Source organism: Heterodontus francisci, chromosome 1 (genome assembly GCF_036365525.1).
Source record: "Heterodontus francisci isolate sHetFra1 chromosome 1, sHetFra1.hap1, whole genome shotgun sequence".
NCBI lineage: Eukaryota > Metazoa > Chordata > Chondrichthyes > Heterodontiformes > Heterodontidae > Heterodontus > Heterodontus francisci.
In genome coordinates this window covers 107,580,694-107,603,478 of record NC_090371.1, presented here as the reverse complement: position 1 = coordinate 107,603,478, position 22,785 = coordinate 107,580,694, and positions in this window count along the sequence as shown.

Sequence of the window (22,785 nt, the reverse complement as noted above, 5' to 3'; positions counted from 1 at the left end):
ATGTGGACCACGACTTGGGGGTGCTCCCCCTCCCCCTTAAGGATCCCAAAAACACGATCGGAGACATCACGTACCCTGGCACCTGGGAGGCAACACACCAACCGTGAGTCTCTCTCGTTCCCACAGAACCTCCTATCTGTTCCCCTAACTATGGAGTCCCCAATGACTAATGCTCTGCTCCTCTTCCCTTTTCCCTTCTGAGCAACAGGGACAGACTCTGTGCCAGAGACCTGCATCCCATTGCTTACCCCTGGTAAGTCGTCCCCCCCAACAGTATCCAAAACGGTATACCTGTTGTTGAGGGAAACGGCCACAGGGGATCCCTGCACTGCCTGCTGGTTCCCTTTCCTTCCCCTGACGGTAACCCATCTACCTACTTCTTTTACCTGAGGTGTGACTGCCTCCCTATAACTCCTGTCAATAATCCCCTCCGCCTCCCGAATGATCCGAAGTTCATCCAGCTCCAGCTCCAGTTCCCTAACGCGGTCTGCGAGGAGCTGGAGTTGGGTGCACTTCCCGCAGATTGGCGACCCCTACCTCCCACATTCTGCAGGAGGAACATACAACTGCCTTTACCTCCATTCCCACTATTCTAGATTCCCAATAAATCTACTGAAAAACCAAACGAAAAAAAAAAGTCAAAACTTGTTCGCTTAGCAATCCGACGGACTGAAGTTTTAAATAAAAAGCTTACCTTATCAACACCCTAGAGTCCTTTTTTTTTGGTTAGAGGAGGAGGGTGGGTGGGAGACACTACACGTGTAGTGTCTCGGGTACTGCCACTGCCCAAATAAATAGTTTTCCCCTACCCAGCAGTCCCCGGTCCTCCGAAACAAAAAAGGGATTAACTTGTAACTTACTGAAATTGACCGCTCAGCTGAAATAATAGATTCCAGCGTTTTCCCTATGACAGATATTAAACTATCTGGCCTGTAGTTTCCTGCTTTCTGTCTTCCTGCTTTCTTGAATAGCGGAGTTACATTTGCTATCTTCCAATCTGAAGGGACTGAAGCGATTTATGACTTTAACCCCTGATAGGGACTAAACCAAATCAAGCATATATCCCTATGAATCTGCTTTAATTAAGTTCAAACCAGACAAATTCTTATAGTCACTTATTTGGGTCTAAAGAATTGAACTAATTTTCCCTCAAAGAAAGAAAATTAACAGAGAATATTACCATCATTCGGATAGCCTATGTTTTAATAATTCTGGCTAAGTCATAAATATCCCAGATATTATAAGGGTCTGGGAAACTTTCTTCAATACAGATCTTCCCACTTTAAGAGATACAGAGAGGTACATGAGATGATTTATTAATTTTTATATAGTTATTAAAGAATTGAACATGCAATACACTTTAAGTGGCTAGGTATACCACAATATCAAAGATTATTAAGAGATGTAACACATAATCTTATTTCTAAAACAGAATCCAAAAGTTTAACCTTGATAACGTTACAGCAAAATATCTTAGAATATCCATCAAAATTTAAAGTAAACTTTTACCTTAAATTCCCCGAGTAAGCCCTAGGTTGAGAGGCATTGATGAGGAATTCAATACTTTTGGTTTCTTGTTTCAAAACTCTCATGTTTATACTGTTTCTAAGCTATCATCTGACCTTTTAGCATATAGGTGTTACCTTTCTGTGCATGTTTTTCCTGATTTTGAGACCCGTATATGGTAGCTACCATCTCCACTTATTTGCTGGAAATCCCCGTCTCTTGAAGTTGTGAGCTTTTATCTGCTGAAAATGTTTATAATTGGGTTTACTTGGCATCTGTTTCTGTAAGTACCATTTCATTTTATTATTTTATTATCTGTAATTTTTTTTATGGTACCTTGAACTCTTCTTTTGAGTTAGTCTGTCTGCATCACCAACACTATCAACTAATTAAGTTTATAGCTACCTCTTACTGATGTCACACAGGATGTTTCAATGTGTATCATGTTCTAATTCCATTGTAGTAGAAACCTTGAAAGACCTTGGAATTTTTAACTCTACCTTCTTAAAGGGGAATTTCAGTGAGTCTTGAAATTTAATTCTAAATTTAATCTTTAATTCTAAAAGGTATAATATATTAACTATATCTAAATTCTACCTAATTAAGCCTATTATACCTATGTTTCATCACAGGACCTTTCCAGAATCTAGGCAATTTTGGAAAATTAAGACCAATGCATCCACTTCTTTTAAGACCCTAGGATGAAGTCCATCAGGACCTGGGGACTTGTCAGCTTTTAGTTCTAATAATTTTTGCAGTACCCTTTCCCTGGTGATGGTAATTGTTTTATGTTCCTCCCTCCCTTTCAACTCTTGATTCACAATTAGTTCTGGGATATTATTTGTATCCTCTACTGAGAAGTCAAATGCAAAAAATCTGTTTAATTCCTCTGCCATTTCCTTATTTTCCATTATTAACTCCCCAGACTCACTCTCTAGAGGACCAACACTCACTTTACTTACAATTTCCCTTTTTAAATACCTGTAGAAACCCTTACTATCTGATTTTATATTTCTAGCTAGCTTTTTCTTGTTTTCTAATTTCTCTCTCATTATTCTTTTAGTCATTCTTTGCTATTTTTTATATTTGTCCAATTTTCTGACCTGCCATTACTCTTTGCTGAATTGTACACTTTTTCTTTCAATTTGATACTATCTTTAACTACCTTCATTAGCTACAGATGGTGTGCCCTTACCCTGGAGTCTTTCTTTCTCACTGGAATGCACGGTCTGAGAGTGTGGTGGAGGCAGATTCAATCATGACTTTCAAAGGAGAATTAGATAATTATCTGAAGAGAAAAAAAATTGCAGGGCTATAGGGAAAAGGCAGGGGAGTGAGACTGCTCTTGCAGAGACGATGGGCTGAATGGCCTCCTTCTGTGCTGTAACCATTCTATGATTCTAATGAAGCAGTCCATGCCTGCATGCAGCAAGACAAGTGCAACATTCAGGCTTGCATTGAAAAGTGGCAAGTAACATCATGCCTCACAAGTGCCAGGCAATGACCACCTCCAACAAGAGAGAATCATGGATCCACTACATCTCCATAATCTCTCCAAACCTGGGCACTGGTGGAGGCTCCAAGCTCTCTCCAATTCGACCATTCTGCCACAGAGCCTCAGATTTTAACTTCAGACTCTTTCATATCAGTCCTCCTGGTTCTCTGTTTATTGTCAGATTCTTCGTCATGTCTACACAGAATTACAAGAATGTACAGCACAGAATTTATCCCAACTGGTCTATGTCAGTGTTTATGCTCCACATAAGCCTACTGTCTACATAATCTGAATTTCCTCTGCGTCCATTTCCATGCACATTTTGGCTGCTATGCTAATTACTCCATCTCCCTTTTCTTTTTTTGAAATTAGAGGAATGCAACTTCATAACAAATCACATAAAATGATGTCTCACAACATCTAATTAATGTTTCACAGTAATAGAAATACATTGCTACCAGAAGTCTCAGGTTTAATAAGAATTCATATATTTTTGCACCAATGTATCACCACCCTTTATCCACAGGGATAGAACCAGAAGAGCTGGGGTGATTTTAACTGGAAGCTGGTTTGAGCTGGATGGGGGGGTGGGGGGGTTGGAGGGGGTTGGTGGGTGTAGGGTACGTGGGGCACAGCGAGTGTCACAAACCCTCATTTGGCCAGCGGCCCTCCTCCTGCTCCTCCCGGTCTAACAAAGGTAAGTTTAAAAATTACCTTTTAAGGCCTGTGTTTCTTGCTCAAAAAGTTTTACTAAGTGATGTGGCCATTCCGGCAGAGGTAAAAATACCAACAGGTTCACGGTGACATCATAGAACCCTGATTTGCATGCATTAATGAGGTTCCTGCCTGAGTCAGACAGATGTCTCAGCCAGAGTGACCCACAACCCAACAACCAACCACACCCCCACCCCCTCCGCAGGCTCCACATGGAATATATAGGCCTCTGCTGCCTCAGGCTCTCCTCATCCATGCGACCCCGCTGAAAAGCCCTCTCCCAACTGCTTATCTGAGAGCTGGCAGGCAGTCTCCAGGTCGCTCAAACTCCACTGCCAGAAGCTGACAAGGTGCTTCGTTTTACCCATTTCTGGCCTGCTTGATGTGAATGAGGCCTGGGAGTTAAAATAGCCCAGTTAAGATGGTGCTGTCAGGAATCAAGTGGGAACAGAGCAATGTTTCCAGAGGTGATTTTAACTGTGTAGCTGTCCCATTCCCAATGTGATGTGGGTAAAATCACCCCCATAGTTTTTGCTCAATCTCAATTTTTTTCCAGCAGGTTAACACAGTAATGCAAACTCAATAAATTGTTAACAAAATGGTGAGTTGAACAACACTTCAAATATAAAAGATTTCTGTTTTTTGTTCAAATATGGGTATCTCAGGATACTGTTGTAAACTGACCAAATGTTGCTATTTGATGTTTCCTATAAAGGCCTGACGTGCTGTTAATTATACATCTCTCTATTCTACGTGCCAAAGCTCTTATCCAGCAAATAGCACCAATGCTGTTTCACTGCTTATGTTTTATATTGACTACTTTTGGTATATAAATAGATATATAAACTTCTAGTATAGGCAGAAATATTAAATAATTACTTTGCCTCAGTATTTACCAAGTAGACTAACATAATGGACATGATATGATAAGAGATCAAAAAAGATATAAAATCATTTAAAATAGAAAGGGTAATTGATAAAATAATCTAACTTAAAAAGGATAAAACCCCATGCACATTAAAAGAGGTTAGGGAAAAGATAGCAGAGACTCTATTTTCTTTCTCTTCTCTTCTTTGGCCTCCTTATCTCGAGAGACAATGGGTAAGCGCCTGGAGGTGGTCAGTGGTGTGTGGAGCAGTGCCTGGAGTGGTTATTAAGGCCAATTCTAGAGTGACAGGCTCTTCCACAGGTGCTGCAGAAAAATTTGTTTGTCGGGGCTGTTACACAGTTGGCTCTTCCCTTGCGCTTCTGTCTTTTTTCCTGCCAACTGCTAAGTCTCTTCGACTCGCCACACTTTAGCCCCGCCTTTATGGCTGCCCGCCAGCTCTGGCGAACGCTGGAAACTGACTCCCACGACTTGTGATCAATGTCACAGGACTTCATGTCGCGTTTGCAGACGCCTTTAAAGCGAAGATATGGACGGCCGGTGGGTCTGATACCAGTGGCGAGCTCCTGTACAATGTGTCTTTGGGGATCCTGCCATCTCAGTGGTGTGTATAAGCTGGGGATGTTGGCCGCTTCGAGGACTTCTGCGTTGGAGATACGGTCCTGCCACCTGATGCCAAGTATTCTCCGGAGGCAGCAAAGATGGAATGAATTGAGACGTCGCTCTTGGCTGACATATGTTGTCCAGGCCTCGCTGCCATAGAGCAAGGTACTGAGGACACAGGCTTGATACACTCGGACTTTTGTGTTCCGTGTCAGTGCGCCATTTTCCCACACTCTCTTGGCCAGTCTGGACATAGCAGTGGAAGCCTTTCCCATGCGCTTGTTGATTTCTGCATCTAGAGACAGGTTACTGGTGATAGTTGAGCCTAGGTAGGTGAACTCTTGAACCACTTCCAGAACGTGGTCGCCAATATTGATGGATGGAGCATTTCTGACGTCCTGTCCCATGATGTTCGTTTTCTTGAGGCTGATGGTTAGGCCAAATTCATTGCAGGCAGCCGCAAACCTGTTGATGAGACTCTGCAGGCACTCTTCAGTGTGAGATGTTAAAGCAGCATCGTCAGTAAAGAGGAGTTCCCTGATGAGGACGTTCCGTACTTTGGACTTCGCTCTTAGACAGGCAAGGTTGAACATCCCCAGGGTGTTAGCCTCAGTCTCTCAATTATTAATCTAGTGACATTACTATTATGCCAGTGTCTCCCACCTTCAATGCCCTATTTGTTACTAACATCACTGTCAATCTCATGGACATGTCTTTATTTGGTTTTTGGCAGATGTATCCCTGTTTCTTCTACAAGGTGGTGTCTGCTTCTTGTTAGATCGTGGTCTATTGTAACTCCTGGCCAATTTTCCATGATTAGAGCTCCTGCACAGCTTTGCCCAGGACTCTTTCTTGGAACACACCTTGCCGTTGTCCATGAAGGCAGGACAGTTCCTAGGTTGGTGCATCAGGCTGCATTTGCCACATATCTTGCCTGGCTGAGGTGTCCGGGTTTTCTCATGTATAGTTGTAGTAGCAAGCGTCCATATGCACTGCCTACTTGCAGCAATTGCCTCAAATTTCCTGCCTTCTCTTAGGAGGCTTTCAACACCGTTGTCTTTCTCCTTGTTTAATAGCTCTTTCTGAAAAGCTTCTATCCACGTAGATGTAATCGCCAACTCCATAATCGGTTCTGATAACTCCACATCTGAGAGGTCACAGAGTTTGCCTTTCTTGTGGCACCTGCTCACAAATTGGTCAATGGTCTCTCTTGATTGCTGCTTGTACATCATCAGCTCTAGGCGACGACTTCTGAAATTAATCTGACCTTGAGCTGGTTCTCTAATGTAGACGATAGTCTTGCTGGGGTCTGATGTTCTGCTTCAGATAGTACCGAGGTGTTAATCCAGTGTAGCCCGTCATTACCAATTGCTGATTTATTTTGAGCAAGTGCTGTCCAGCTCCATGATGGCTAGATCCAAGAAGCACAACTCATTTGCTGTTTAAAGAATTCAAAATCGTAGAGCAGGTCTTTGGCTCTGCCCAACCCAACCATCCAATTAATGGCAAGATATCTAGTAGACATGGTGCCAAATTCCCAGTGTCAAAAATGCAGCTGGAGTGTTCCCCTTTTAAATGGCAGCCTCTTTTTTTCTGCGCCTTTCTCTAGAGGGAGAAAATCTTGAAGATCTACTGTCTCTTCAGCGTCGAGCTTCGGCCACGCCAAGAACCTGTGTCTGCAGCATTGAGCTTCCTGCCTGCGATCAGGGAAGCCCCACCCACAAAGTCCTAACGGTGGGAAAACACACGGCACATAATGGCGATGCCAATCTGCAGCCTCGATGAGAACTGACCCTGCTCACTGTTTCCGAGCATGATTCTGCCCAATTTCTGCTGTTTCTTTCTGGCCATGATCGATCTAAACAATGCCCTTCAGGTATTCACTGCATCTTGAGCACCAACTTTATGGAGATCATCGAACTTGCCCACGCTGAATCGCCGTGCCCTCGACAATGAGTTGCACAGACATGTCCGTGCCGGACTACAACGGGAGAGATCGCTGGTCTCGATGTCTTGCCCGAGATCATTGGTCCCCATGAGTATATTTCCTGAGCCTCTCGACAGTAGTGTTACCTCGAAGCTGTGATCTTCCCTCCGCGTCACTATCATCAAATTGTGAATGGTGTGCTGGTTCAGAGACCACACGCTGCCGCGATGTCACTGAGGGTGTGATTCTTCAGAGATCACGTGCTACGACCATGCCAAGGATGGTGCACTTGAAAGTCGAAGAATCTTCAGAACCCATACACTGCCACCATATTGTGTTATTGCTTTAATGTAGCTATAAGGTATCAAACAATCTTAAGTTGAGTGGTTATAAAACTGTGAGTTATTTATTGTAGAGTAACACTTTGCAAGAGAGCTCTGTTATGCATGTATGGCAAGATGTCTTACAAAACTCCCATCAAGTGATCATGTGCTGAATGACATCGTTCCTGTGATGCTGTATGGAGTACTTACATTGTTAAAGTGATACTATAACAGGAGGGGGGTCAATTTCAGCTGCAAAGTGCCTTCAAATGGCCACCTGCTGCATGGATGACTGCAGAATGTTGAGGCCATGGGTAGAATTTTAAGCGGACCTAGGAGATGGAACGGAGGTGTGGGGAGACATAAAATTGGAATGGGAAATGACAGACAGGAAGTCTGCCGTTGTGACATCCCATCCCGATTTTACTGATGGCAGCAAAGATGGAGGGCGGAGTTCTAACACCGAAGTGGCAGGCAGGAAATTAAGATCGTTAACAGGCCAAATGAAAGTGATTTTATGGTCGGATTTGTATTCTCTAAACTGTGCATAGGTCTCACAGGGCTTCAGAGGCTCGCCCCCTTCAAGGAAGTGACATGGAGGTGGGAGATAATGGCTGACTGCAAGGGGAGGCCATTGGAAGAGTGACTATCGACTGCCAAGCAGGGTGGAGAAGGGATGGCATCGCACATTGTGAGAGGAGTGAGGGCAAGGATCTCAGAACTGCAGGGGGTCCACTGCAAGGCGGCAACGGGCATGTGTGCCACCCCGTCAGTGCTCACAAGTTGGGGAATGAATGGGGGCTTCTGGCAATGAATTTAGGGAGAGGCCACCGATCATGGGCCTCATACATCCAGACACAGGGACCTTGTTGAAGAGTAGGTGCAACAGAGCAGAAAAGAGGCACCTACAGCGGCATCGCAATGACCTATGAGTCAACAGGAGGGTCTGTAGAGCTCTCCAGATGATGGAGAAGTGTGCAAAGGAGAAAGAGAGGTGGCTTCCTCACACAGAAGGAGGTACCTTTCAGAGACAGTCTATAGATCGAGGCACAACTACCTGCAGATAACTGAGAGTCAGTTGTTACGACCAAGGTGGGAGGATCACAGAATCACACAGAATCACAGAATAATACAGTGCAGACGAGGCCCTTCGGCCCATCGAGTCTGCACCGATGCATTAAAGACACCTGACCTGTCTACCTAATCCGATTTGCCAGCACTTGGCCCATAGCCTTGAATGTTATGACGTGCCAAGTGCTCATCCAGGTACTTTTTAAAGGGTGTGAGGCAACCCGTCTCTACCACCCTCCCAGGCAGGGCATTCCAGACCATCACCACCCTCTGGGTAAAAACGTTCTTCCTCAAATCTCCCTTAAACCTCCCGCCCCTCATCTTAAACTTGTGACCCCTTGTAACTGACCCTTCAACTAAGGGGAACAGCTGCCCCCTATCCACCCTGTCCATGCCCCTCATAATCTTGTACACCTCGATCAGGTCACCCCTCAGTCTTCTCTGCTCCAGCGAAAACAACCCAAGCTTATCCAACCTCTCTTCATAGCTTAAATGTTCGATCCCAGGCAACATCCTGGTGAATCGTCTCTGCATCCCCTCCAATGCAATCACATCCTTCCTATAATGTGGCAACCAGAATTGCACACAGTACTCCAGCTGTGGCCTTACTAAAGTTCTGTACAACTCCAACATGACCTCCCTGCTTTTGTAATCTGTGCCTCGATTGATAAAGGCAAGTGTCCCATATGCCTTTTTCACCACCCTATTAACCTGCCCTTCTGCCTTCAGAGATCTATGGACAAACACGCCAAGGTCCCTTTGTTCCTCGGAACTTCCCAGTGTCAGGCCATTCATTGAATACTTCCATGTTACATTCCTCCTTCCAAAGTGTATCACCTCACACTTTTCAGCGTTAAATTCCATCTGCCACTTTTCTGCCCATTTGACCATCCCGTCTATATCTTCCTGTAACCTAAGACACTCCACCTCACTGTTAACCACTCGGCCAATCTTTGTGTCATCCGCAAACTTACTGATCCTACCCCCCACATAGTCATCTATGTCGTTTATATAAATGACAAACAATAGGGGACCCAGCACAGATCCCTGTGATACGCCACTGGACACTGGCTTCCAGTCACTAAACAGCCGTCTGTCATCACTCTCTGTCTCCTACAGCTAAGCCAATTTTGAATACACCTTATCAAGTTACCTTGTATCCATGTGCATTTGCTTTCTTGATAAGTCTCCCATGTGGGACCTTGTCAAAGGCTTTGCTGAAATCCATGTAAACTACATCAACTGCACTACCCTCATCTACACACCTGGTCACATGCTCAAAAAATTCAATCAAATTTGTTAGGCATGACCTCCCTCTGACAAAGCCATGCTGACTATTCCGAATCAAATTTTGCCTCTCCAAGTGGAGATAGATTCTCTCCTTCAGAATTTTCTCCAATAGTTTCCCTACCACTGACGTGACTCACTGGTCTGTAGTTCCCTGACTTATCTCTACAACCTTTCTTAAATAGTGGGACCACATTAGCTGTTCTCCAGTCCTCTGGCACCTCCCCGGTGGCCAGAGAGGAATTAAAAATTAGGGTCAGAGCCCCTGCAATCTCCACCCTCGCCTCCCACAGCATCCTGGGACACAAATCGTCCGGAGCTGGAGATTTGTCCACTTTTAAGCCTTCCAAAACCTCCAAAACCTTGTCGCTCCCTATGACAATTTGCTCAAGAACCTCACAGTCTCTCTCTCTAAGTTCCATATCTACATCCTCATTCTCTTGGGTGAAGACAGATGTGAAGTATTCGTTCAACACCCTAACAATGTCCTTTGGCTCCACCCACAAATTTCCCCCTTGGTCCCTAATGGGTCCTACTCTTTCCCTGGTTATCCTCTTCCCATTGATATACTTATAGAATATCTTGGGATTTTCCCTACTTTTACCAGCCAGAGCTTTCTCATATCCACTCTTTGCTCTCCTAATTGCTTTCTTAAGCTCCATCCTACACTTTCTGTACTCCACTAATGCTTCCATTGATTTGCTCTCCTTGTATTTGCTAAAAGCCTCTTTTTTCTTTCTCATCGTACCCTGAATGTTTCTGGTCATCCATGGTTCTCTGGGCTTGTTGCTCCTACATATTACCTTAGAGGGAACATGTTGGGCCTGTACCCTCCCCATTTCCTTTTTGAATGCCCCCCACTGCTCTTCTGTAGATTTCCCGACAAGTAACTCTTTCCAGTCTACCTTGGCCAGATCCTGCCTTATTTTACTAAAATTCGCTCTACCCCAATCCAAAACCTTTTTTTGCAACTTGTCTATTTTTTTCTCCATAACAAGCTTAAATTGTACCATGTTGTGGTCGCTATCACCAAAATGCGCCCCCACCAACACATCAACTACCTGTCCGGCTTCATTCCCCAGAATTAGGTCGAGCACTGCACCCTCCCTTGTTGGATCCTCTACATATTGAGCTAAAAAGTTCTGCTGTATACATTTTAAGAACTCCACTCCATCTAAGCCCTTAACACGATGACTACCCCAATTAATGTTGGGAAAGTTGAAATCACCTAATATAATTACCTTATTATTTTTACACATCTCTGCAAATTGCGCACATATTTGCTCCTCAATTTCCCGCTGACTATCTGGGGGTCTATAATAAACACCTAGCAATGTGGCTGTCCCTTTTTTATTCCTGAACTCTACCCATAAAGCTTCATTTGATGCCCCCTCAAAGACATCATCTCTCCTTACTGCTGTCACTGACTCCTTAACTAATATTGCAATGCCCCCTCCTCTTTTATGCCCTCCTCTGTCTTGCCTGAAGATTCTATATCCCGAGATATTGAGCTGCCAATCCTGCCCCTCCCTCAACCATGTCTCCGTGATGGCTACTATATCACAATTCCACGTGTCAATCCTTGCCCTTAACTCATCTGTTTTACCTGCAATCATTCTGGCATTAAAGTAGAGGCTTTCCATCCTGGTCTTACTCCCTTGAAACTTACTTCCGCTGTATTCCCTCTGACTTGTTCACTTTCCTATGTTTCGCTCTGTCCCTATTCTGCTAGGAGTCTGCATCCCCACCCCCTGCCAAATTAGTTTCAACTCTTCCCAACAGCACGAGCAAACCCGCCAGCAAGCATGTTAGTCCCCCTCTGGTTCAGATGTAGACCGTCCCGCTTGTACAGGTCCCACCTTCCCCAGAATCGGTCCCAGTGGTCCAGGAATCTAAAACCCTCCCTCCTGCAGGAATGCATGTCTTTCCTAGTTCCACTTCTCCACAGGTCACAATATATATTTAAATGTTTACCCAGTTACCGATGCGGTCAATCATATACTCTACTCTTTATCCCAGAATAAAATACACCAACCAGGTTTCTTTAATAAACAACAAAATTATCAATTTATTATAAAACAAGACTTAATCAGCAACGAAGCAAAGCATTAACACACATATTGAAATATGAAAGTTCCCTTTTTACCTTAGTCCCCTCCCCACAACGACCACACCCCCACTCCCATTCTCACACACCCCCCCCCCCCCCCAACCCCGACACACTGTTTAACCGAAAAATGAAGAGATTTTCTCTTCAGGGCTCTTTTACAAAAAAAGACAAGAAAAGAACACTTTGGCCAAATACTTGCTAATTCTTGAAGAAAAAAAGAGAAGAAATAGAAAGATGTCTGTTGTCCTTTTATTCTTGCATCCCAATTTTTTTTTGATTTATTCATGGGGATGGGGCGTCGCAGGCCAGAATTTATTGCCCATCCCTAATTGCCCTTGAAAATGTGGTGGTGAAATGCCTTCTTGAACCGCTGCTGTTCGTGTTGGGTAGGTACGCCCACAGTGCTTTTAGGAAGGGAGTTCCAGGATTTTGACCCAGCGACAGTGAAGGAACGGCGATATAGTTCCAAGTCAGGATGGTGTGTGGCTTGGAGGGTAACTTGCAGGTGGTGGTGCTCCCTTGCATCTGCTGCCCATCTAGGTGGTAGAGGTTGCAGGTTTGGAAGGTACTGTCTAAGGAGCCTTGGTGCATTGCTGCAGTGCATCTTGTAGATGGTACACACTGCCGCTGTGCGTCAGTGGTGGAGGGACTGAATGTTGAAGGTGGTGGATAGGGTGCCAATCAAGCAGGCTGCTTTATCCTTGATGGTGTCGAGCTTATGGAGCTGCAGCCATCCAGGCAAGTGGAGAGTATTCCATCACACTCCTGACTTGTGCCTTGCAGATGGTGGACAGGCTTTGGGGAGTCAGGAGGTGAGTTACCACAGAATTCCCAACCTCTGACCTGCTCTTATAGCCACAGTATCTATTTGGCTGGTCCAGTTCAGCTTCTGGTCAATAGTAACCCCAAGAAGTTGATAGTGTGTGATTCACTGATGGTAATTGAACATCAAGGGAGATGGTTAGATTGAGATGGTCATTGCCTGGCACTTGTGTGTGCGAATGTTACTTCCCACTTATCAGCCGAATCCTGGATATTGTCCAGGTCTTGCTGCATCTGGACATGGGCAATTTCAGTATCTGAGGAGTCGTGAATGGTGCTGAACACTGTGCAATCATCAGCGAACATCCCCAGTTCTGACATTACAATGCAAGGAATGTCATTGATGAAGCAGCTTCTCTCGCTGAAGCTGCAACATTTCCCGTAATGCTGCTGATACTGGCCTCAGCGTGGGCCTAGTCTCCCACAGTCCTCTGACTGTCAAAGGCCTGGGCTGTCACAGCCTCTGTCAGCTGCGTGGGAGCGTCAGTGCTGTGCTCACTGTTGTGGGATGACCTTAAGAGCGGACCACTTTAAAGGAGCTGTAAGTGAAGATCACGGGAGGAAGTGATGTTATGTCACCTATGGCCGGTCAGTTGTGGGTAGAGCCCGACAGAGCAAGACGTGTTTAGATGTAGCGCATGCTGTAACTGTTTGTATATATATATATGTATATATATATATATATATATACAAACAGTAATAGCCAAAGAAAACGTAGGATATATTTAAGCTGAACTGGAACATATATATATATATATGTTCCAGTTCAGCTTAAATATATCCTACGTTTTCTTTGGCTATTACTTGTATTCCTGTGAGTTTTACAATAGATCACACAACAGAGGATCGAGTAATTTTTGTTTATTCTTTCATGGGATGTGGGTGTCGCTGACAGGCCAGCATTTGTTGCCCATTTCTAATTGCACTAGAAATGAGTGGCTTGCTAGGCTATTTCAGAAGGCAGTTAAGAGTCAACCTCATTGCTGTGGGTCTGGAGTCACATGTAGGCCAGGCCAGGTAAGGACAGCAGATTTCCTTCCCTAAAGGACGTTAATGAACCAGATGGGATTTTATAACAATAAATGATAGTTTTATGGCACTATTACTGAGACTAGCTTTCAACTCTATTTTTTTGATTAATTAATTGAATTTAAATTCCACCAGCTACTGTGGGGGGTTTGAACCCATGTCCCCAGGGCATTAGTCTGGGCCTCTGAATTACCAGTCCAGTGACTATGTTACAGTCTATATGGTGGCAATGTTTGGGTTATTTTTTCTGATTGCCAAAAATTACATTGTGGCAAAGTTTGATCGTTTTCTGAAGAACACACGAAGAGAGAACAAAGAACAGCAAGCTGCCTATTTGGAGTTGCTGAAGATTCTGGAAATCAGCTGGCAGAAGACCCCCCCCAACAGGCAGAGAGCACAGGTGGTCCCTGGGAGGTGTTAAAACTCTGTCAGTATGGCACGCAAAGTGATCGGAGCTTTGACCTAATCTGGCAGTGGTTTAAAAAATTTTAAAAGCAGTAGCTGAAGCCATTACTGTTTTAGCTTTCCCAGTTTTGTTTTTGCTTTGTGGGTGTGGCCTAAGTCAAAAAGTGCGGGAAGAACTTGACAACACCACTGGAGGTCCAGCACAAGCTAAAAGGCAGGTCGTGGCAGCTGCTGGTACTGCAGGCTCTAGCCCTCTTTAAATAATCTGCTCTCAGTTTAAAAAAAAGTCAGCTCACAATTTTAAAAAACCAACCAGCCTATATAAACACAGCTGTCTGTTCATAGAAAAAGTTGCCTCTCATTCTTTAAAGGAGCAGGCCTGCAAAAACCAATCTGCCTTAAAAAGGGTGGCACAGTGGTGCAGTGGTTAGCACTGCAGCCTCACAGCTCCAGTGACTTGGGTTTGGTTCTGGGTACTGCCTGTGCTAAGTTTGCAAGTTCTCCCTGTGACTGCATGGGTTTCTGCCGGGTGCTCTGGTTTCCTCCCACAGCCATAGACTTGCAGGTTGATAGATAAATTGGCCATTATAAATTGCCCCTAGTGTAGGTAGGAGAATTGTGGGGATGTGGTAGGGAATATGGGATTAATGTAGGATTAGTATCAATGGATGGTTGATGGTCGGCACAGACTTGGTGGGCCGAAGTGCCTCTTTCAGTGCTGTATCTCTATGACTCTAAAAGGAAACAGGAAGAAAAAATTGGCTTTCAGGTATCCAGTTATGGACTGGAAGGCATGGGACACAGCATCTGAATTTAAACCTTTTCAACAGTGAATGGAGCTCTGTTTCCTGGATCAAGAAATGAGTGAACCAGAGCAACAAGCTGTAAAAATGAAGATCACACTGGGTAATGAGGGCCTGAAATGGAACAACACGTCAGGATTGTCAGATGAGAATCAAAAGGCCCATCGCAAGATATGGGAATTCCTGGAGCTGCAACTCAAAAAGTGAAGGTAAATTTCTGAGTACATAAGCCTGAGTTTATGACCTACTGGCAAAGGCAAGATGAGTCTGTTGACCACTATATTTTAAGGTGCTGAGACAAAGAGAAAAATTGTGACTTTGCAAATATTGAATTGTCATCACAGGTTATGGAGCTAGTAATCACCTCTACCCCACTAGAGGGCTTTCAAAATGACCTGCTGGAAAAGAAGAAATGGCACGCCATGGATGTACTACTCAATTTGAAGCACCAACAATTACAAGCACTGGGGTGGCTACAATAATTGTTATGGTAACCAAGGCTCAGTGGCAAATGTGGCCTGACTCACATTTTTGCAGTTGTCCAGCATACCAGGACCAGTGCAAAGCTTGTGGCATGCGAGGATATTGGGCAAGGCAGTGCAGAAGGCCAAACTCAGAAACTGCACACAAGAATGGTGGTAGATCACATGCAGAGAGAATTTCTGCAAGACAAGATGGCAAACGCAACAAGAGGTATGCCAACATACAACAAAAACCCAAGCAGGTACATCAGGTCAGTAGGGAGACAGATTATCAGAAGGGCACAGGTGAAGAATGCACTTGCGTGAACAGCGTGCAAGCATTTCACATAATCAGTTTGGATTAACATGTAAATGCTATCATGCAATCTGAAATAAAGGCCCACTCAGGTCAGGAAAAAGAACCCCACCTGAACCAGACCTCTCCACAGCGGACCTGAGCCCGACCCAGCCCGAGTCCCTCCAATTTAGCCCCGAGCATGACCCGACCCGAGCCCGACTTGGCCCGACCCGAGCCCGACCCGACCATCCCTTTACTTACCTTCCGACTGGGAAGCTCCAGGAAGCTGCAACGCATGTGTGGTGACATCATACTGACATCACTCGCTCCTAGCTCAGGTAAGTTTTTTATTTTTAATACTTACCGGCAGAGAACTTGTGTGTGTGTGTCCGGCCCGACCCGAACCCGGCCCGATTCAGACCTGGCCGAACCGACCCGAGCCCGAAAGCCAGACCCAGAAGAGGGGTCCGACCTGACCCGAGCCCGACACATGTCGTCGGGTCCCATCGGGTTCGGGTCGGTTGGCAGGCCTTTAATCTGAGGCATTCACAATGATTGGGATTGTATGTACGAGCAAGTTCAAATCTTCTGCCCATCTGTATACTGAAGGACATGTATCGAAAGAAATGTTCATCTATTATGTAACTCATTAGGGCTAGACTGACTGCCCTCAATGGTTTTCCAATCAAGTGTATTGGAACGATAATCTTAAAGTGCAGCTATCAGAGCTCAGAATGGCTACCACATTTTATATTGTAGACACAACTGGACCAACTGTCACAGGACTTCCAGTACGCTGAGGTTTACGAATTGGCACAATAAATGAAGCCAGTAACGCACCGAAGATGGTAGGAAATACCCAGGTTGAGTATATCGGGTCAGTCCATGTAAAGGACAACACAAAGGCTGTGAGTCTTGACACAAAGAGGCGATATGACCAGTAGTCTCTCCCTGGGCTTCAGTTCATTACAGCAAGTACGCGGATGCCAGTGGGATTGCAAGTGATTGGTGATGTTGCCAGTCATCATTTTTCTAAGTTTTCCAAACAAGGAAAGAGGTTTACAACAACAAGAGCAGGATGAATAAGCAAACCTCCTCTATGTTTTAGGGTTTGTTAAATTTGCTTACTGTAAAAAACATTTTGTTTTAATCTTATATAGATAGTCCGAAATGCAACACCATTGTTTATTGTACATATGTTTTCATCTTTGGAAAAGGGGGATGTTCTGGGACGACCTTAACAGCGGACCATCTTAAGGAGCTGTAAGTGAAGAGCAATGGAGGAAGTGATGTCGTATCATATATAACCAATGGGTGGAGCTCAACACAGCAAGATGTGTTTAGTTGTAGCTCATGTAGTAACTGTTTGTATATATCTATATATATATATATATATATATGTTCCAGTTCAGTTATAATAACACCCACATTTTTGAGTCTTACAATCGATCATACACCAAAGGATCAAATAATATTACACTCAAAAGGCTGGATTTTGTGTCAGAGGGCAGGGCTCCCGACACCAGGCCAAAAAGGCAGGGGAAAACCTGCCTCTAACTTTTTGTACACCACCCCCACCCCCCCCCCCCACCCCACAACACCCTGGTGCGATCCTCTGGTCTTTTTAAATCTAAGTATCAGGAGCCAGGATCCGAGTCCCTTTAAACATGGGGATTCCGCCTCCAAGAGCTGCTGGCAAATCAGTGAGCTGGCAGCTCACAGTATCATCAGTGCCACGGTATCAGAGCGGTGGCCATTGCTGCGACTGCAGAGGCCTTAGACACAGGCCCAGCACTGGAACCCCAGACCCCAGGTAAGTGAGACGGGGTCACTGCGGCCAGTCCAGTAGGTCCCACCGAGGCAGGTGGGGGATGGTGGCCGTGCAGTCCAGGGGGAGTGTATCCTAGGGGTAAAGTAGATCCTGGTGGGGTTCTTCCATGGCTACAGATTGCCCATGGAGGAGAGACACCCCGCAATCTCACAGGGTGTGCACTTTGAGTTACAAGGTGCCCTCCCCGAATGGCAGAGGTACCCTCCTGCCACTGGTAAGATCCCAGCGGCAACGGGAAAATGTCCTTCATTGGCCATTAATAGGCCACTTAAGCACCTCAATTGGCCTCTGGGCAGGAAGGCCCTCATCAGCCTATCCTACCTCGTAAGATTGCTTGGCATGGGGGAGGCGACAATGAAGGAATGGTGATATAGTTTCAAGTCATGTGACTTAGAGGGGAACGTGCAGGTGCTGGTGTTCCCATGTGTTTGCTGCCCTTGTTCTTCTCGGTGGTAGATGTCACGGGTTTGGAAGGTGCTGTTGAAGGAGCCTTGGTGAGTTGCTGCAGTGCATCTTGTTGATGGTCCACTCTGTTGCCGCTGTGCATCAGTGGTGGATGGAGTGAATGTTGAAGGTGGTGGATAGGGTACCAATCAAGTGGGCTGTTTCGTCCTGGAGGGTATTGAGCTTTTTGAGTGTTGTTGGAGCTTCACTCATCCAGGCAGGCGGAGAGTCTTCCATCACACTCATGACTTGTGCCAGGACAGGCTTTAGGGAGTCAGGAGATCTGTTACTCACTGCAGAATTTCCAGCCTCTGACTTGCTCTTGTAGCCACAGTATTTATATGGCTGCTCCAGCTAAGCTTCTGATCAATGGTAACCCCAGGATGTTGATAATGGGGAATTCAGTGATGGTAATGCCATTGAACCTCAAGGGGAGATGGTTAGATTCTCTCTTGTTTGTAACAGTCTTAACCTGGCACTTGTGTGGCACAAATGTTACTTGCCACTTATCAGCCCAAGCCTTAATGTTGTCCAGGTGTTGCTGCATGTGGACACAGATGGCTTTAGTATCTGAGGAGTTGTGAATGGTGCTGAACACTGTGCGAACATAAGAACATAAGAAATAGGACAGCATATGAACGTAAGAAATTGGAGCAGGAGTAGGCCATTCAGCCCCTCAACCCTGCTCCACCTTTCAATAAGATCAAGGCTGATGTGATTGTGGCCTGAACTCCACTTTCCTGTCTATCCCCCATAACTCTTGACTCTCTTGTCAATCAAAAATCTGTCCAGCTCAACCTTGAATATATTTAATGACCCAGCCTCCGCTGCTGTCTGGCGAAGAGAATTCCAAAGACCCTCTGAGAGAAGAAATTCCTCCTCATCTCCATCTTAAATGGGATGGCCCTTTATTTGAAACTGTGTCCCCTAGTTCTAGGTTCCCCCAAAAGGGGAAACATCCTTTCAGCATCTATCCTGTCAAGCCCCCTCAGAATATTATACATTTCAATAAGATCACCTCTCAATCTTCTAAACTCCAATGGGTATAGCCCAACCTGCTCAACCTATCCTCATAAGACAAACCCCTCATTCCAGGAATCAAGCTAGTGAACCTTCTCTGAACTGCTTCCAATGCAAGTATGTCCCTCCTTAAGTAACGAGACCAAAACCGTACACAATAGATGTGGTCTAGTTGTGGTCTCACCAATGCCCTGTACAGTTGTAGCAAGACTTTCCTATTTTTATACTGCATCCCCCTTGCAATAATGACCAACATTCCATTTGCCTTCCTAATTACTTGCTTATCTACATGCTGACTTTTTGTGATTACAGTGGCACAGTGGTTAGCCTCACAGCTCCAGCGACCCAGGTTCAGTTCTGTGTACTGTCTGTGTGGAGTTTGCAAGTTCTCCCTGTGACTTTGTGGGTTTCCACCGGGTGCTCTGGTTTCCTCCCACTGCCAAAGACTTGCAGGTTGATAGGTAAGTTGGCCATTGCAAATTGTGCCTAGTGTAGGTAGGAGAATGGTAGGAAATATGGGATTAATGTAGGAGGGGATGTGGTAGGCAATATGGGATTAATGTAGGATTAGTATAAATGGGTGGTTGATGGTTGGCACAGACTCAGTGGGCTGAAGGGCCTGTTTCAGTTATGTGTCTCTCTATATAAACAAAAATCTATAATGTACAAGGACACACAGGTTTCTCTGCATGCAGCAGTCAGTATCTATTTAAATAAAAAAAATGTTTACTCTTCCTGCCAAAGTCGACAACCTCACATTTTCCCACATTATATGCCATCTGCCAAATTTTTGCCCATGCACCTAACCTATCTATATCCCTTTGCAGACTCTTTGTATCCTCTTCACTACTTGCTTTCTTACCTATCTTCGTACCATCTGCAAATTTGGCTACAATACGCTCGGTCCCTTCATCCAGGACATTAATATAGATTGTAAATAGTTGAGGTCTCAGCACTGATCCCTGTGGCATTCCACTAATTACAGGTGCCATCCTGAAAATGACCCAAAATCCAGACTCTCTGTTTCCAATAGTTAACCAGACCTCTATTGTTCTGATCCTACTGTTTCTTTTTAGGGGCAGAGGTGGAATCTGCGGAGTGTCTTTAAGTCAGCAAAAGATCAGTACTGCTTTAAGAACAAGCAAGCCTCAGGCGTTAGAGAATGTGCATTCTGGTTGCCGTTGGATATAGCCATACAGAGAAGGAGAACAAGACAGCCTCAGAAGTTACCAAGGAAAGTACATCTTGGTTGCCCCAGATACAGCCATTCAGAGACCAAGGACAGGCTATACAATGTTGCCATTTAATTTTGAAACTAATTGAAAAACTGGCTTTTGCAGAGACAGTTGAGACATAGACACACAGACTGTCTGCCAGCATATACTGAAGGAAACCCTATTTATTATACTCTCTGAATTCTGAAAAGTCAAGCCAAGTTAATTTCTTAAAAGAAAATAATTAATTACTTTAACTTCTGAACTGTAATTGCTGAATTCATCGCTGAAAAAGAGCAACACTTCAACTGCTGAACTAGAATACTGACTGTCCTACTGTTGAAGAACCTTTTTTTCCCCATCGGACGGCTGCGAGGACTTCAAGCAACCTTGGACTGTTCCGTATTGGAAAATTCCACTTCGGCAGGAGTGTAAATCTGCAAGAACTTTGTTGCATTTTTAAAAAATGTTGTTTATATCTTAGTAGCATTTAAGAATTTTGTTTTCTCTAATAAACAGTTCATTTGTTGATCTAAAGATACCTGGTTTGGATCGCCTCATTCAGGGGTTAATAGATGATTCAAATCGGTTGTGGTTTTCTTTAATTTGGAAAGTTTAAAGTGATACGTTAGGCGAACTGTGGAGGGATGGTTCTAAATTGACAGTGTGTTTCTCCCACCTCAATCAGAATCATATATTTTGATTGGGTGCTTTGCCTTGTGTGGTCAGTCGTAACATATTAGTTGGGGGCTCGCTTGCGATTGAATCATATTTTAATTAAGCGGCTCGCATCTGGGATTAGAATCAGACTAATTTGGAGGGATCGAATTTGGAATCTGTTACGACCAGGTGCGAAAGGTGTCTAGGGGTCTGTTACTATCTTCACCTGACCTTATTGTAATAGGGTTTAAAATTAAACACACTGTGTTTTGTGCTCCCCCTTTGTGAATCCTTGTTCACAAGTTCACAATTATAAGGCAAAGAAATGAGCACAAACAGGCTTTCTGTGGTGTAAAGAAGAAAGATGAAATTTATTAAAGCTTAAACTTAAACTCTAATACAGTTCACGCCTACAGATATACGACGTGTCCACGCTAGCATGCAAAGGCAATTTAAACATGCAGATAGGGACAGAAAAGAGCAGAGGAAAAGATAAGTAGAACAGTTTGAGGCAATATCTTGTTACTGTTTTTTGAGCTCGCTGTGGCCCTTGATTGAAGATATGGTCTTGCATTTCATTGGGGCCCGGTAGTCTTCTTAAAACCTTGTTCACATACAAACCTTTCTCTCTTTGAGTTTCACGTGTTTTCACAAGATTCAGTTCTGTGGGAAGAGGTGGAGGCAAGCAGAAGAGGAGAGGTCTTCTCAAACCAGGAGCCAGGAACTTTCTGATTTTGAATCCTTTGTTGGAAGTTCAAAACTCAACAGCCATGTGACTAAAACTGGTCTGACCACTTCTGTGTATCGCGGAAGCATCTGCAGGGTCCCCATTGTTTCAGCATTGTTTGGTACTATGCAAATGTCCTTCCAGTCAGGGCTTGCAATTTTAAGTTTTAATTTTCATGTGGTGAAATAATGTGTGCCTCAGTCTTAGCAGGTGGGGGGTTTTGCCTGACACCTCCACACCCAGGGGATTGAAATGTGATTTGAAGGGATTGGCTCATTTCATTACAGAGTTTGAGAGAAATACTAGATACCGAAAGAAACCATGCATTTCTTCATTCATTTCCATTCATTCACCAATCTTGAAGCTCATTAAAAATGATCTGTTCTGGGGGCCACGGCTGCTTTAATTTCCCCCTTTTTTTTCCTCAGGAGAGTCAGTAGGGGAGTGGGTTATCCTGAACACTGAGTCATGCAAAGACATTTGGCTTCAGGGGATGGGTGGTTCCCTGTTCCTCTGTGGGGGAGGAGTCTTTGTTACTCTTCCCTTTGTTCTCTGGGACACTCCTACCTGCAGGTATTTGTGCAGACTTAGCTGCATTCTCCTGTGACACTTTGACCTGGTGAGGCATCACTCTCACAGTTTCTGTGCCCTTTCGAGGTCTCTCTTTGTCTCTGCAGGTTCCTGTAAATGCTGTTAACAACTCTGGTGGGGTGCTTCTAGAGTCTGCATTCACATAGGAGGATGTGGGGTCTAACTTTTCACATTTTTCTGGGTTGGTTGACTGGGCGGTCAGGGTTTTCATCCTGGATGCTTCCCGAACTTCCATTAGCCTGCCCTCTTGGTCACTTTTTCCCCTTCCTTTTCTAAACTTTTTTCTAAACTTTTGCCAGCCACATGCCTGCCTGTCCCCTTTTGTTCTCGGCAGGGGTCCCTTACAGTTCACCAGCCCTCTGCTGGAAGGTCCTCCTGACACCAGTACAGGACTTAGGGGTTTCACTATAGGTTGGGATTTCCCCTCAACCTGACACATGTGGCAACTCCTGCAGTACTCCACCACGCCTTTGTGGAGATTTGGCCAGTCAAACTGCTGTATTATGCGGGCTTTGGTCTTTCGTATACCGGCATGTACAACCACTGTAGTCTCATGAG